General features: G+C 28.9%; 1 long non-coding RNA gene across 2 annotated transcripts; it reads left to right on the top strand.

Annotated features, from left to right (window-relative positions):
* The first annotated feature begins 9,168 nt into the window (after nt 1-9,168).
* On the top strand, nt 9,169-11,523 carry LOC115710040 (uncharacterized). 2 transcript variants are annotated; one of them, XR_009686873.1, is made up of 2 exons: nt 9,169-10,472; nt 11,246-11,523. It is a non-coding gene; the product is annotated as an uncharacterized LOC115710040 (long non-coding RNA). The 2 variants fall into 2 exon arrangements; XR_009686874.1 differs by having other exon boundaries at nt 11,241-11,523.
* Nucleotides 11,524-13,041: the final 1,518 nt, after the last annotated feature.

Below are 13,041 nucleotides of genomic sequence, written 5' to 3'. Positions count from 1 at the left end.
TGGTGAGGTAAGCTTCCCCCTTCTTTGTTCCTTTGAATTTCAAGTTTTAAGGTTAATTTTCATGCAAAAATCTGAGTTAGGGTTGATGTATGAATTGTTTAGGTTTGTTTCTATTTTTTGGTGTTAGAAATATGTTGTAAGAGTAGTTTTTAGCTGTTTTGGTTGCTTGTGGTTAAGATTAGACAAGGTTTGAGCTTTTGAGCTCAAACTTTATTCTTTAATGGTAGATTTGATTTCAAGAGCTTATATCTATTTTATTGCTTGGATTATGTTCTTTGTGACTTAATTAGGTGGTCTAGAGAGTTTGATACAATTCGAGATAAAATTGAGTTGTTAATGAAGTTTTTAGAGTTTTTTTACAGGAAACCGGTTAACCGGTTCAGGTAGCCCTGTAGAACTGGTTAACCGTTCCCTTAGGTAGAATCCTAGAAACCGGTTATCCATTTTATGAATCTTATTTACCAGTTCTAGTAGTTTTGGAGCCCTAGTTTGTCGTGTTTTAACGATATTTTAGGATATTGCCACACTATCCATCAATATGAAAACTTCTAGTTTTTATTTTAAGTCCCCGAAAAATAATTTAGCGTGTCACTTATCAATTTTATGAATGTTGTGACTTAGGGGCCTGTAAATCATCGAGCAGCAATTTCCACTCATGGTTGGCCGACACACTTGAATTCAAAATTAAGGTAAGATTAATATAATGATATGCATATATGATTACACATTTAGCATGCATGTTTATAAATGCATGTTAGATAACGTATTAGTAGTAGCAGTATTAGTGTACATAGAGTTGCACTGAATATTGACGATTATATGTTTGGCAAAGTACTAATTGACGCTATCACATCGGTACAACTAAAGTATCGAGTATCAGTTGATATTATGGTCAATGATACTGTCATACGAACATTCTAGACTCAGTACGCGTGGGACGCATGATAGGGTTATGATTGGGTGTATGGGAGCCTAGTTATAATCTGGTTTAAGTTTATGTTATGATTATACTTTTCTTACTGAGTCTATCGACTCACAGTTATTCTTACATGTGTAGGTAAGGGCAAGACTAAGCGGCAGTGAGTGCGAGCAGATTAATATTGTACATATTGGGGCAGTTAGACTTGGAGTGTTCGATCTTCGGGACAGTAGGCTATATTTTGATTAGTTGCTAGATGACAACTTTTGTAACTAATGTTTTGTAATACAATTGTAACTTTTTGAAAGACGGGATCCCAATTTTTGTAAAATTTATTTATTTAAATTTTAAAGGTTAATTATTTAAAGTTTTAATACGTTTTCCAACAAACTCATTGATTAGCAACATATTGCACAATTAATTAGTATTAAATCACGATAACACGCCTAATTTAGTAGGGTATTACACATATTGTATAAAAGTCTATAAATTTGTAATTACCTATTCTTTTAGGGGTATTTTGGCATAACTTTTGAAAAACTTTAAATCTTCAACCTGAAAAAATTGTACTATAAAGATGTTTAGTAATCTGTTAGAACTCAGCATATTGAAAAATTTATAGAAAAATTACAGCTAAAATTTAAAATTAGTACAACTCAACTTTAAGAAAAAGCTGTATGATAAGTTTGATTAAAATACTGTAATAAATTTATTTATACTAAAATATATTTACTTATTTATTATATATTATTAAAAATAAAAATATTTGAAATAAATTAATATTATAATAAAATAAATAATAGTTTTTTTATTTTATTTTTAAAAATATTTTAGATATTTTTTAGTTTCATAATTTTATATTAATAAACTATATAAATTTAGTGTTTACTATCTATTCTATATAAAGTGTGCCTATATAACAGAATTCTTGGTTTATGAGAAATTCATGGGTGGGTTATTTTTTTATTTATATATAATAAAATAAATCCCATTAAATCAAAAAAAAAAATGGGTTCTAAATTTTCTTTAATTACCGTATTTCTAACCTTATTTGATTATTTATGCCTCTTTTATAAACCCTATTTGATTAAAGTTAAGATTATAAGATTAATTCAAATTATTGTTCATATATTGATTAATGGGTTTAATCAATATCTGAACAATAATTTGAATTAATCTTATAATCTTAACTTTTTAATTCAATTAATAATTATTTGTCACGTTTAATTATTTGAATTCTTAGTTTATGAGAAATTCATGGGTGAGCTTATTATTAAAAATAAAATGGTTTATGAGAAATTCATGGGTCATTTTTTATTTATATATAATAAAATAAATCCCATTAAATCAAAAAAAGAATAGTGTTATAGATTTTCTTTAATTACCGTATTTCTAACCCTATTTGATTATTTATGCCTCTTTTATAAACCCTATTTGATTAAACTTAAGATTATAAGATTAATTCAAATTATTGTTCATATATTGATTAATGGGTTTAATCAATATATGAACAATAATTTAAATTAATCTTATAATCTTAACTTTTTAATTCAATTAATAATTATTTGTCATGTTTAATTATTAAGTCTTTTCCCTTTAGTTTTCATTTTGTTTATGATGCTAATTTATTCATATTTTGATTTCTACAATTTTTGTGTTCAGACCATTAAGGTAGTGTTCTACTAGGGGATCTAACGAGTTTCGCCCCTTCACTAATGGCCTCTAAGAGTTCAAATTCCAGTATTGTATAAATCTTCAATTTGTTCTATTTCTTATATTAACTGAAATTTTGCTACTTTTTTTTTTAATTTACTACTTTATTGTTTATATCTTATTAGGGACATTCATGGAAATTTGGGTTTCTTTGAAATATACAATTAATGAGCATTACTTTTTGATCATAGTGTGTTTTCCATGGCTGAAAACCTCAATAATCTCTATCATTTGATAACAAATAAAATAAAATTATCATGATGTATACATTATGATTATTTAATGAGTAATTAGTGTGTTGAAATTGTCAAGCTGATATTTAGAATTGTTTATAATTGAATTGTTTCTTTGTCAAAATTAATATTAAGTATATTTATATGTTTATAGGTTTATCTATTTTCTCTTAGATCAATCATGCTCATATATATAGCAAAAAAATCATACTCATATAGACATGTTATTTTCATTTTGTAATTTAGATCTTCTTAGTCATTATTTAGTTCACTTAAACCTTTTCCAATTATGGTAACTGAAGTTTTGTTTCTTTTAGGTACTCTATTACAAAGATTTGTATTACATGTATTATTTATTTTTGACTATGAAGAGGTGGATTTCTTTATTGGGAAACATATATCGTGACAAATTATTGTTCATATGATAATTATTTTTGATTAATGGGATTCATATATATAACTGTGTATATTGAATTATTTATTCAAATAATTATTTTTGATTTTTACGTGATTATTTATTGTTCATATATCTAGAACCCTATTTGATTAAAGTTAAGATTATAAGATTAATTAATTTGTGATTTCTTCTTATACACATAATAATAATCTCACCTAATAACTAATGATATTTTTTCTTTAATTTTTAATTGTATCACTTTCAAATAACATAGAAAAAAAAAAGCATAAAATTTAGTATACGTGCCTCGCACGTAGCTTTTTGCTAGTCTTTATATATTAAAAGTGCCTATCTAACGGCATTTCTTGGTTTCTTGGTTTAACAGAATATACCTTAAAAATAAAAGAATATTCTGTTAAATTTAACGATCTTAATAGGTTTGATCTCCCATTAACAAATAAATCCAATAATTAAACCCAAAAAATTAAACCATCTTTTTTTAAATTAAAAAAAATCATGTTGAGATTTCTGTTAGTTTAAATAATTAATATTATTTAATTACTCATTTCAATTAATCCGTAAACGAATCTCTCATCACTCAACCCTCTCTCACTCACTTTCCAATTCTAAAAACCCTAATCGCAGCAGCTACAGATACAATGGCTTCCAATCGTCGTCATTCTTCAACCTCAAACCCAAACTCATATTGCTATGGACTTGTATTCGCGCCTCACCTATTTTCTTTGATCTTCTCGTTGTTTCACAACATCTCCGCTGTGAATCGTCGCCTCTTCTCCACGATTATAAACTTTTCATCGATTTAGGTATATGTGATTCTCACATTATATATTTTGTTGTTTCGGTATGGCTTTTCTTTTTATTTTGAATATTGAGTTGAGATGAAACACCCTACTATGGGATTAAATTCTCAATTCATTGTCTTCAAGGTTTAGCCTCTGTCAAATTCGTATTTTTTTTTTCTTTCTTTAATTAGGCGGTGATGGCCGCATTACTGGCAATGATGCTTTGAAGTTCTTCGCTTTGCCGAATTTCTCTCGACAAGATAAAGTTTCATGAGTTTGTTGTCATGAGCTTGGATGCTTCTTTTACTTGAACTATTTTTTTTTTTCTTTAGTTTCCTGAAAAGTACGAGATGGTTTTTTTGGGGTTAAAACAGAAAGAATTTATTTGATTTTTTGGGTTGTTTTTGGGTGTTAACAGAAAGAACTTTTTTCTTATTTGAGAAGAAGATTTGTTTGTGGATGATTAATGTAGAAGCAATGTAGGAGTTATAGTTGCTCCTTTTAGTTGAAATTTATAGTGGCATAATCATTATAGATAGGTGAAACTATATCTATGGAAGCTTTTCATTTGATTGCTTGGAGATTTATATCAGTCATAATATCGATTTAGATCGATTCGGCTTCATAAATTTTCTTGAGTTTGTTGTCAAGAGATGGTTTTTTTGGGGGGTGTTAACAGAAAGAACTTATTAGATTTTCTATGTTTTCAGAACTTTGCATTGACTGTTAAGGTTGTTTGGGGAATGGACTGGCTGAATTTGACCATATTCAGTCTTTGTGAATGATGTTCAGTGGGTCAAGGAGTGCCAATTCTAACGGTGTATTCAAGTGGAAGTGGCGAGATCAAGGCACTACTACAAACTGTACTTTTGGTGTCGGTTTTAAACTGACACTTTTACTTTTAGTGTCTGTTCATAAAACCAACACCTATTCTACGTGACAAAAAGTCAAATTTTTGGTGTCGACTCTAAATCGACACTATTGAGTTTTGGTGTCGTTTTAAAACCGACACTTAATGTATACATATATGTTTTTTCTTTTAGTGTCAATTTAAAACCGACACTTCAAGGGACTAAAAAATTAAAAAAAATAAACTAAAATCAACAAAACAAAAAATTCAAAAAAATAATAAAAATATTATTTACAGTAAATTAAATTATAAAAATATTATTTATTACATATAATTAAAAAAAATACTATCATTCTACATAAAATTATAAACATATTTATTCACTACTACAAAAATACATAACAAACCTAAATACTCAAATTAAATCAATTATATAAAGAAAACTATAGTCCAACACTTAATCAAATGACAAATCATAATTCAATACAGTTCTAGAAAGCTACGACTAACTTTCCAAGCAATTCCTGCTCAAATGCCATGACTCCTTTCATTTTACCCCTAAGCGAGCCACGCTCACGGCTAACTTTCCACACATGGAGAGGATCATTCCAAAGATCTGGCTTATTCAACTCTGCTGATAGCAAATTCAGCCTAACCAGAAACTTCTTCCACTGCCACCATTAATGTCAAGTTATATGTACATCATAATAGGCTTAAATAACTCATAAAAGATCAACTAATCAAAAGATGATTCAGCATACATAAAAAAGTATTAATTAGTCATGCTTTGAGATTAGCATAATAAGATATTTTTAACAACTACTAGCTAGTTCTTTTGTTTTGCAAGTTTATTATATTTGATCAGAAAATCCAAGCCTTTCTCTCGAAATCTCATATGACATCCTGTTATCAAAGTAAAAGAATTTCACATTACATTGTGAAACAAAGAAGAATGTAAAATGGAAACAAAAGAATAAAAGTTCATAGATTGAAAAAATAATGTGAAAGAGAGAGTCCAAATTAGATATTAACATACATGTGATTTCACTAGGTAAAATCCAAGTCAATCAACACAATCATAATTTCAAGTGAAGAATGTTTAAAAGTTAAAATCCTCTAACAAAAGAAGCAATTATCAATTGCAAAGTAAATTTCATGTTGTTAATGGAGACACTTAGTTTAACAAATCAGAATTTTAATGAAAAAAAAAAACTATAATAAAACTCTTTGCAAGATGATGGCTTATGACTTGTGAAGATCCTAAGATACTATAATCAAAAAACAGCTATCAAATATCATAATCAGAAATAAATGACTAATGAACAACGATCTCGGAAACAAATTTCTGAACTGAAAAGAAGGCTCACCCAAAACAGAAAAACAAATCGAAACAATGCTATAGAATGAAACTTGAGAAGACATAAACGTTACTTTAATTATCAAAACAGAAACAGAGCATAGAAAACATTATCATGAAAAAAAATTAAGTCAACGCAACAAAGACAAACTATGCTAAGTTTACATCAAAGCAAGACAACGCGCAGACACAATCACATAACAAGAAAGGATCATTCAGGGAAATTTTATGACTTTTCTATTTTCAATGAAAAAGTATACAAAATTTATAATAAAAATAAGAAGAAATCAAATCTGTAAGTGATCTTTTATACCCCTTTATAGTATACATATATAGATATGACAATATCTTTCTTAAATATTAACATACACTAAAAACTGACTTTGTAGTATACATATAAAATCAAAGTTTCCCTTTGAACTTTCATACCTTTATTTAACATTCTTTTTTAACAGAAATGGAAGTTAAAGAACCTTGAGAGTTTTTATAACTTAGTGGAAAGTGAAAAACACCTATACAATGCAATATGTTGTCAAGTACAAATCAAGCATATCCAATAAATAAAAAAGAAAAACAAAATGCACACTTTCCTAAACTTTTTTTTTTTGCAAAGTTAATTGTAAACTTTGAAAGGGTCTAGTACTTTACTAAACTTAATTGTACTAGATTGCTTACTATTTACTGTGAAATGGTCTATTGACTCCCATTCCTACAACCAGTCACAAGTCACTAATAAAGCTTAGAGTAATCACTTTCCAACAACTATAAGCAATCTCTTATCACTTTACAGTCAAAATCTTTGTAATTTATGAAAGGTCAAATTTTAGTTATCAAAAGCATTATAAAATCAACTATTTCTAACATAAAAATCAAACCCAATGAATTTCAATTTTAATTCTCATCATTACCTTTACATTGTGTGTAGTCTCATCATTGGTGATAGTATTCTTGATCATGGTGTATCATTCTGCATAAGAAAGCACTACAAGAATGTGCACCCAAGCTATTTGGCGCATAGGCTAATTCAGATATAAAATTATTTGAAAATATACTCACCAAGAGTACGTATATGCATGGCAAAATAGGCATACAAATATGAAGCCTAGCTAGCTAAAAAGGAACGCTAATATAAATGTGCTATTATATATATACATATATTTGTTTACCTTAGTCTTTCTTTCTCTTTTCTAAGAATGTATATATAAAAATATATATAATTAATTAAGAGCTTTTGTGATCGATTTTCTTGGGATACAAATGATTGTGGGATGGAGTTCTAATGTTAGGACTCAGGTGTTGCCATTATAATACAATTAACAGTGTATCATGACTGTTTATGAATATATATAATATAAGATGAATGATGATATGCTTTATCGATCAATTAACATGATAATATTTTTCTAAAATGGAGACAAAGAAAAATCTCTCAAGTGCTAAAAACCTTTCCATTCAGTTCCTCCCAGTGCACCCAACACTTTGTTTCTTTTACCAATACCAATATTCACTCTCACAATTTTATTATTATTGTTATCACTTTCGATGGCCACAAACTCTTTGATTAATTTCTTGAGTGTGTAGATAATTATTCTACAAACATTAAGTATTTGCCTCGTTTCCATACAACACTAATACTAGAAAATAAATCACAAATAAATATGACTCTAGCTAGGAAAAAATGCTTTTTGAAAACTATACATTCTAATTGCAAACCCAAGAATTTATGATTCAACAGATTATAAGGGGGAAAAAATGTCAATTGGGTATGTCTAATTCTCTCAAACTTGTTTGCGGCACTATCCATTCATATCATATCATATATTCTTAGAAAAACAAATTGATAGTGAGATACCAAAAGCCACGAATCAAATTCCAAACCTTCCAACAAGTCCAGAGAAACACAAATTAAAGACTTAAATAGTCTAATGTCGTATCAATAACAAAGAAAAAAAATAAACCCTTGTCTGTCAATATATATCCAACCAAAAACTTTATTTTCTAACAAGCACTCTATCAAACAGTTTATAGGCATCATTCTTAAGCAAATATATAACAAATACTACTTCTTTCAACCTAGAAATTATACCGTACTAATAAAAAATTTCAGAAACAAACTTCAATAAGTAAAGAATCAAAACAGTAATTGGGGTAAAGAGTGAAGAAAATAACGGACAAAAAAATGGAGAAGAAGAAAATCAAACCTTTGCTGGTATTGATGGCAGAGTTGAACTCGGGGGAGTTGGAAAGCTGAGTTTGACTTGTTGGGAAACTGATATACCATTATAGGAAGGAAAAATAAAACTGAAGAAGAAGACTTGATGAAAGGAATAACAAATTCTCAATGACCAAAACACACACTCACTCAATACCTGAAGAAGGCTCCGTTTGGGGTGTCGGCGCCGTTTGGGGTGTCGGCGCCGTTTGGGGGTAAAACGAAGAGAGGGAGATGGGGAGAGGGACGACGGGGTGTCATCGCTGTTTGGGCATCAGCACCGTTTGGGGTAAAATGGAGAGAGGGAAGACGAGAGAGAGGCGTAGGGTTTGGGGTATCGGGGGTTTGGGGTTTCAAATGAGAAATGAGAATTATATTTTTGGTTTTAAGGTTTTGATTCTCTTTTGTCTCAGTTTATAACCGAGACTTAAAGAGCTCATTCCTTTGTTTTAATTTTCTTTGGCCTCGGTTTATAACCGAGACAATATAAGTATTTTATTTTTTTTAAACTCTTTTAAATCTCGGTTTATGCTTTAGTGTCGGTTTATTGACCGACACTATTAAATTTTTTCAATGTCAGTTTTAAACCGACACCTAAAACTAAGATTACTCTATGGTGTCAGTTTTTTAAAATAAGTGAAACTTGAACTGACACCAAAAGTATTTTTTGTAGTAGTGAGGTCAGTCTTGGGTTAAAATTGGTGATTCTGTTTTTAAATTCATTAACTTATGCCTATCATTGTTCTTATATATCCCTCCCTATTGATGTTTATTTGACTCATGAATTAGAATAAGATAATATAATTACTTTACTCAATTAGACTTATTTCTTTATTGAGATACCAACATGTAGGTGCGCTCCCATATTTTTCAAGTGTTCTTAAGGTAAACTTGGTGCTTTTTAAATCCAAAAAACAGAGAATTTGTTTTTTTTATCCTTTTAACAATTTAAAGTTTTTGTTTTAGCCCTACTCAGTGTGTTCAATGCTGCAATTGCAGTCACTGTTCAAAAACTTGCAACCGGAGATCAACTGTGTTCGGTGCCAAAAGTTGGATTGCTCCCCTGTATCGTAGGTCTGAAAAGACTTGGGTTCCTGCTATGCTGATTAAGGAAAAACTAAAGTAGATCATTATGATCATTTTAAAAGGTATCACCTTTAGCATTTATAAGTTTTTTTCCATGTAACTTTTTAAGCAAATTTGTATTTATTATTGTAGATTTAAAATAAGGAATTATTTGTAAATGTATATTTCATTAATTCCATCAAGATGTAGAGGACTTGGTGGTGTTTATTTTTATTGTGTTGCTTGTGTTGTTATACAAGAGCGCAAGTCACTGAAAAATCAACATTTTACACCTCAACTTTCTAATGTCATTCATCTTACCATAATTAGTTTTTACTTTGTTGGATTTTGCATTGCATGATCTTCTTCTTTTTCAGGTATGTTTGAGTCTTTTATTTTGCAATGTTGAATTTCAAATCTGTGTTAGTTTTTTTTTTTCTGAAGCAAATCTTTAATGATGCTTTTGTTTTCATATTATTATACTCATCTTCATTACCAAGAACTCTATTTAATTTATGCGGCTGTAGAAAGGAACTATATGAACTACATAATTTCTTTTGGAGAAATTCAATTATGAACTATAGAATTCTGAATAAAAGAAAAATAGATGAGTCTTTTATTTTGTAATGTTATTGAGTTTCAAATCTGTAGTAGTTTTCTATTTCTGAAGCAAATCTTTAATGATGCTTTTGTTTTCATATTATTATACTCCTCTTCATTACCAAGTATTCTATTTAATTTATGGTGCTTTTTTTATGCCCATCTTCAGCTGCTCAAACACGATTTATAGTGATTATAAATTGTTGGACATTTGGGATTGAATGCATATCTCTAGAAGATACAACTTTATGGCACAATTTGGCAAAGTGGTCAAGAAAGATGGAAATATCTCCTGGATGTTAAGAGAGTGGCTCTTAATTAAGGTACTAGATGGCTACTAGAAACATAGTTGACATTAGCTGACTTACTTGATGACTGGTTGTTGGTTTTGGCAGTGATTCATGTTCCATCTGAGTTATTTATTTATTTTTATATGTTCTGTTTAGGTAGTGATCCTGCTTCCTCTGTTCTAATTCATTTTTCTGTTATTATTTAGTCCATTTGTGTCTTGTTTTTAGCTTTACTGCATCAAGGATTGGTCTTTGGTTTTTATCTGCTACTCTAAATGTTAGTTTTGTATTATTTTGCTTAATGAAATGTTAGTTTTCCTTTTACATTTAATTTGAATCATACACGTAATTATTTTTCTACTTTTTCCAACAAAGTAATAAAGAATCATATTTATTGTGGAGTCATATATCAAGTACTTAAAAATTTTGTTCATATTTACTTGACTATTGTGTAATGGGAAAGAAAATAAAAGGTGTATAAAATATGCCCGTCTTTTTTGGAGGTTAGCTTTCCTTTACTTTTAACTATTTTGTTGTATGTTGTTTCTATTACTTTAGTTTGATTTTTTTTATCAATCATTCTGTATTTGTTTTTATTTTATAACTGTTGTATATCAATTTTCCTCGAACTTCCTATTCGAGACCTTTGTCATATGTTTTATGAATATGATGAACAAGATTTAATGCCTCCAAGCAACATGTTCCTTGCATATCCCTAAATTATTGAATATCTGAATAATTACTTATTCTTTTTAAAATTAATAATTGTGCAATCGATTTATCGTTGAATAATTTTTAAAGTGCAGGCCATATATTGGTTTCACCTGCCTCAATGAATATTTGGAGTCAAACTTTAGAGAATATACAAGGAAGTTGCACCAACAACACTTGCTTTGCTCGAACAACTTTGTAGTGAAGTCACCCCTGAATTGTCCTGAATGCAGTAAAAAATACAAGTTACTTGTGATGTTTCTCAACTCAGAAAATTCGCAATGTTGTATACAACTTCTATATACAATGATGTGGTGCGTAATGAACTTGATAATCATGAAAAATAATATAATTGAAAACTATCTTTAATTTTCGTTACATAATGTTTGCTTTAAATTTTGTAAAACACATAGTGTTCCTTTAAAGTTTCAATAAGTAAAAAATAAATATTATTTTCATATATTGTTATGACTTATATATACATAATTATATTTACTAACCAAATATAATAACACAAATATTACTATAATAAAACAAATCATTCACATAATTATTCCTTTAGTTAAAGAAATCTAAATTAAAATAAATAACTAAACTTTAAATAAAACTAATATTTACGTGTCTCAGCACATAACTTCTACCTAGTCTATTCTATATAAAGTATACCTATATAACTGAAATTCTTGGTTTTTGAGAATTTTATGGGTGACTTTTAATTTTTATTTAATAAAATAATAAAATATTATTTATCTATAATAAAATAATAATAAATATCCTAAATTAAATATTTGAAGCCTTATCCTCCAACCACACCCTCAACTGGAAAGGAGCCTGCTTTTACGAGAATAGCGCTTGGGTAGAGTTTCATAACAAGAGTGGCTCCGAGTTTGGGGGCGGAACGCTTCATATCAAGGTTTGAATGTCAATTTCAGATTTGGGCTGTTCTTGAACTTTTTATTAAGTATGGAGTAGTGACTATTTCTTATTTGCTTTTTAATTGAAGAAGTTTATCGCTCAATCAATTTTTTATTGGTGAGATTGATATTTGGTTGTGCGAGAAAAAAGTAGCTACTTTCATTTGAATTTTTTAGTTATAACTATTCCAGTCCTTTATATTTTATTTTCCCCTTTCTAATATGGAGTACTTTTGGAACTTTCTTTTTCCCTGAACTCAATATTTTTTGGTCGTTTTTGTTATTTGTATTGATGAGGTCTTTCAAGGTTTGTCATATTTGAATACATACCAGTTTTTAGTGTTTTGTCTTCTTTTCAGTTTAATTCTGTTTTGAATTTTGTAAAAGCAGTTCTATTGTACAACGTAATAATATGTAGACTACACATAAAATTTTAAGATCGCAAGACTCCCATCTGGGCTTCGATTCCAGCTATTGTGCTCTGCTGACCAGGAGCATCATTGTATATCTTCAATGCCTTCTCTAGCAATTTCAGTGGTTGCTCAAGCTCATCCATTGATTCGTAGATGGTAGATATATCTGACAAACCACTTGCTATTTCCTCTGCAGGGATCCCAATCATTGGCTTTTCATAAATTCAAAGGGCATTCTCACAGATCTTACATAAACGAGATCATATTAAAGAGTATAATTTGTGATAATCATACTTTGCCAACTCTATCATTAAAGAGTATAATTTGTGAGATTGAACATAGCTACGTGCCCTAAAAGAGTTTGCAAACAGATAAATTATTAAAGAGAAATTCAATCTAAAGTTTATTATAAACTTATTTTACTATCCTTATAAGTTGAAATTCAATCTTACCAGTTGCTTTAAATGATGTTTTTGTTTGCTGTATGTAGTATTCAGATTGATGACTTGAGAACCTATATGTTTGATGTTTTCTTTTGTAGTACAGTGTTTTAGAATGTTCAAG

This window comes from Cannabis sativa, chromosome 3 (genome assembly GCF_029168945.1).
Source record: "Cannabis sativa cultivar Pink pepper isolate KNU-18-1 chromosome 3, ASM2916894v1, whole genome shotgun sequence".
NCBI classification, from domain to species: Eukaryota; Viridiplantae; Streptophyta; class Magnoliopsida; order Rosales; family Cannabaceae; genus Cannabis; species Cannabis sativa.
Note: the sequence above shows the minus strand (reverse complement) of the source record. Positions and strands in the feature narration are given on the sequence as shown.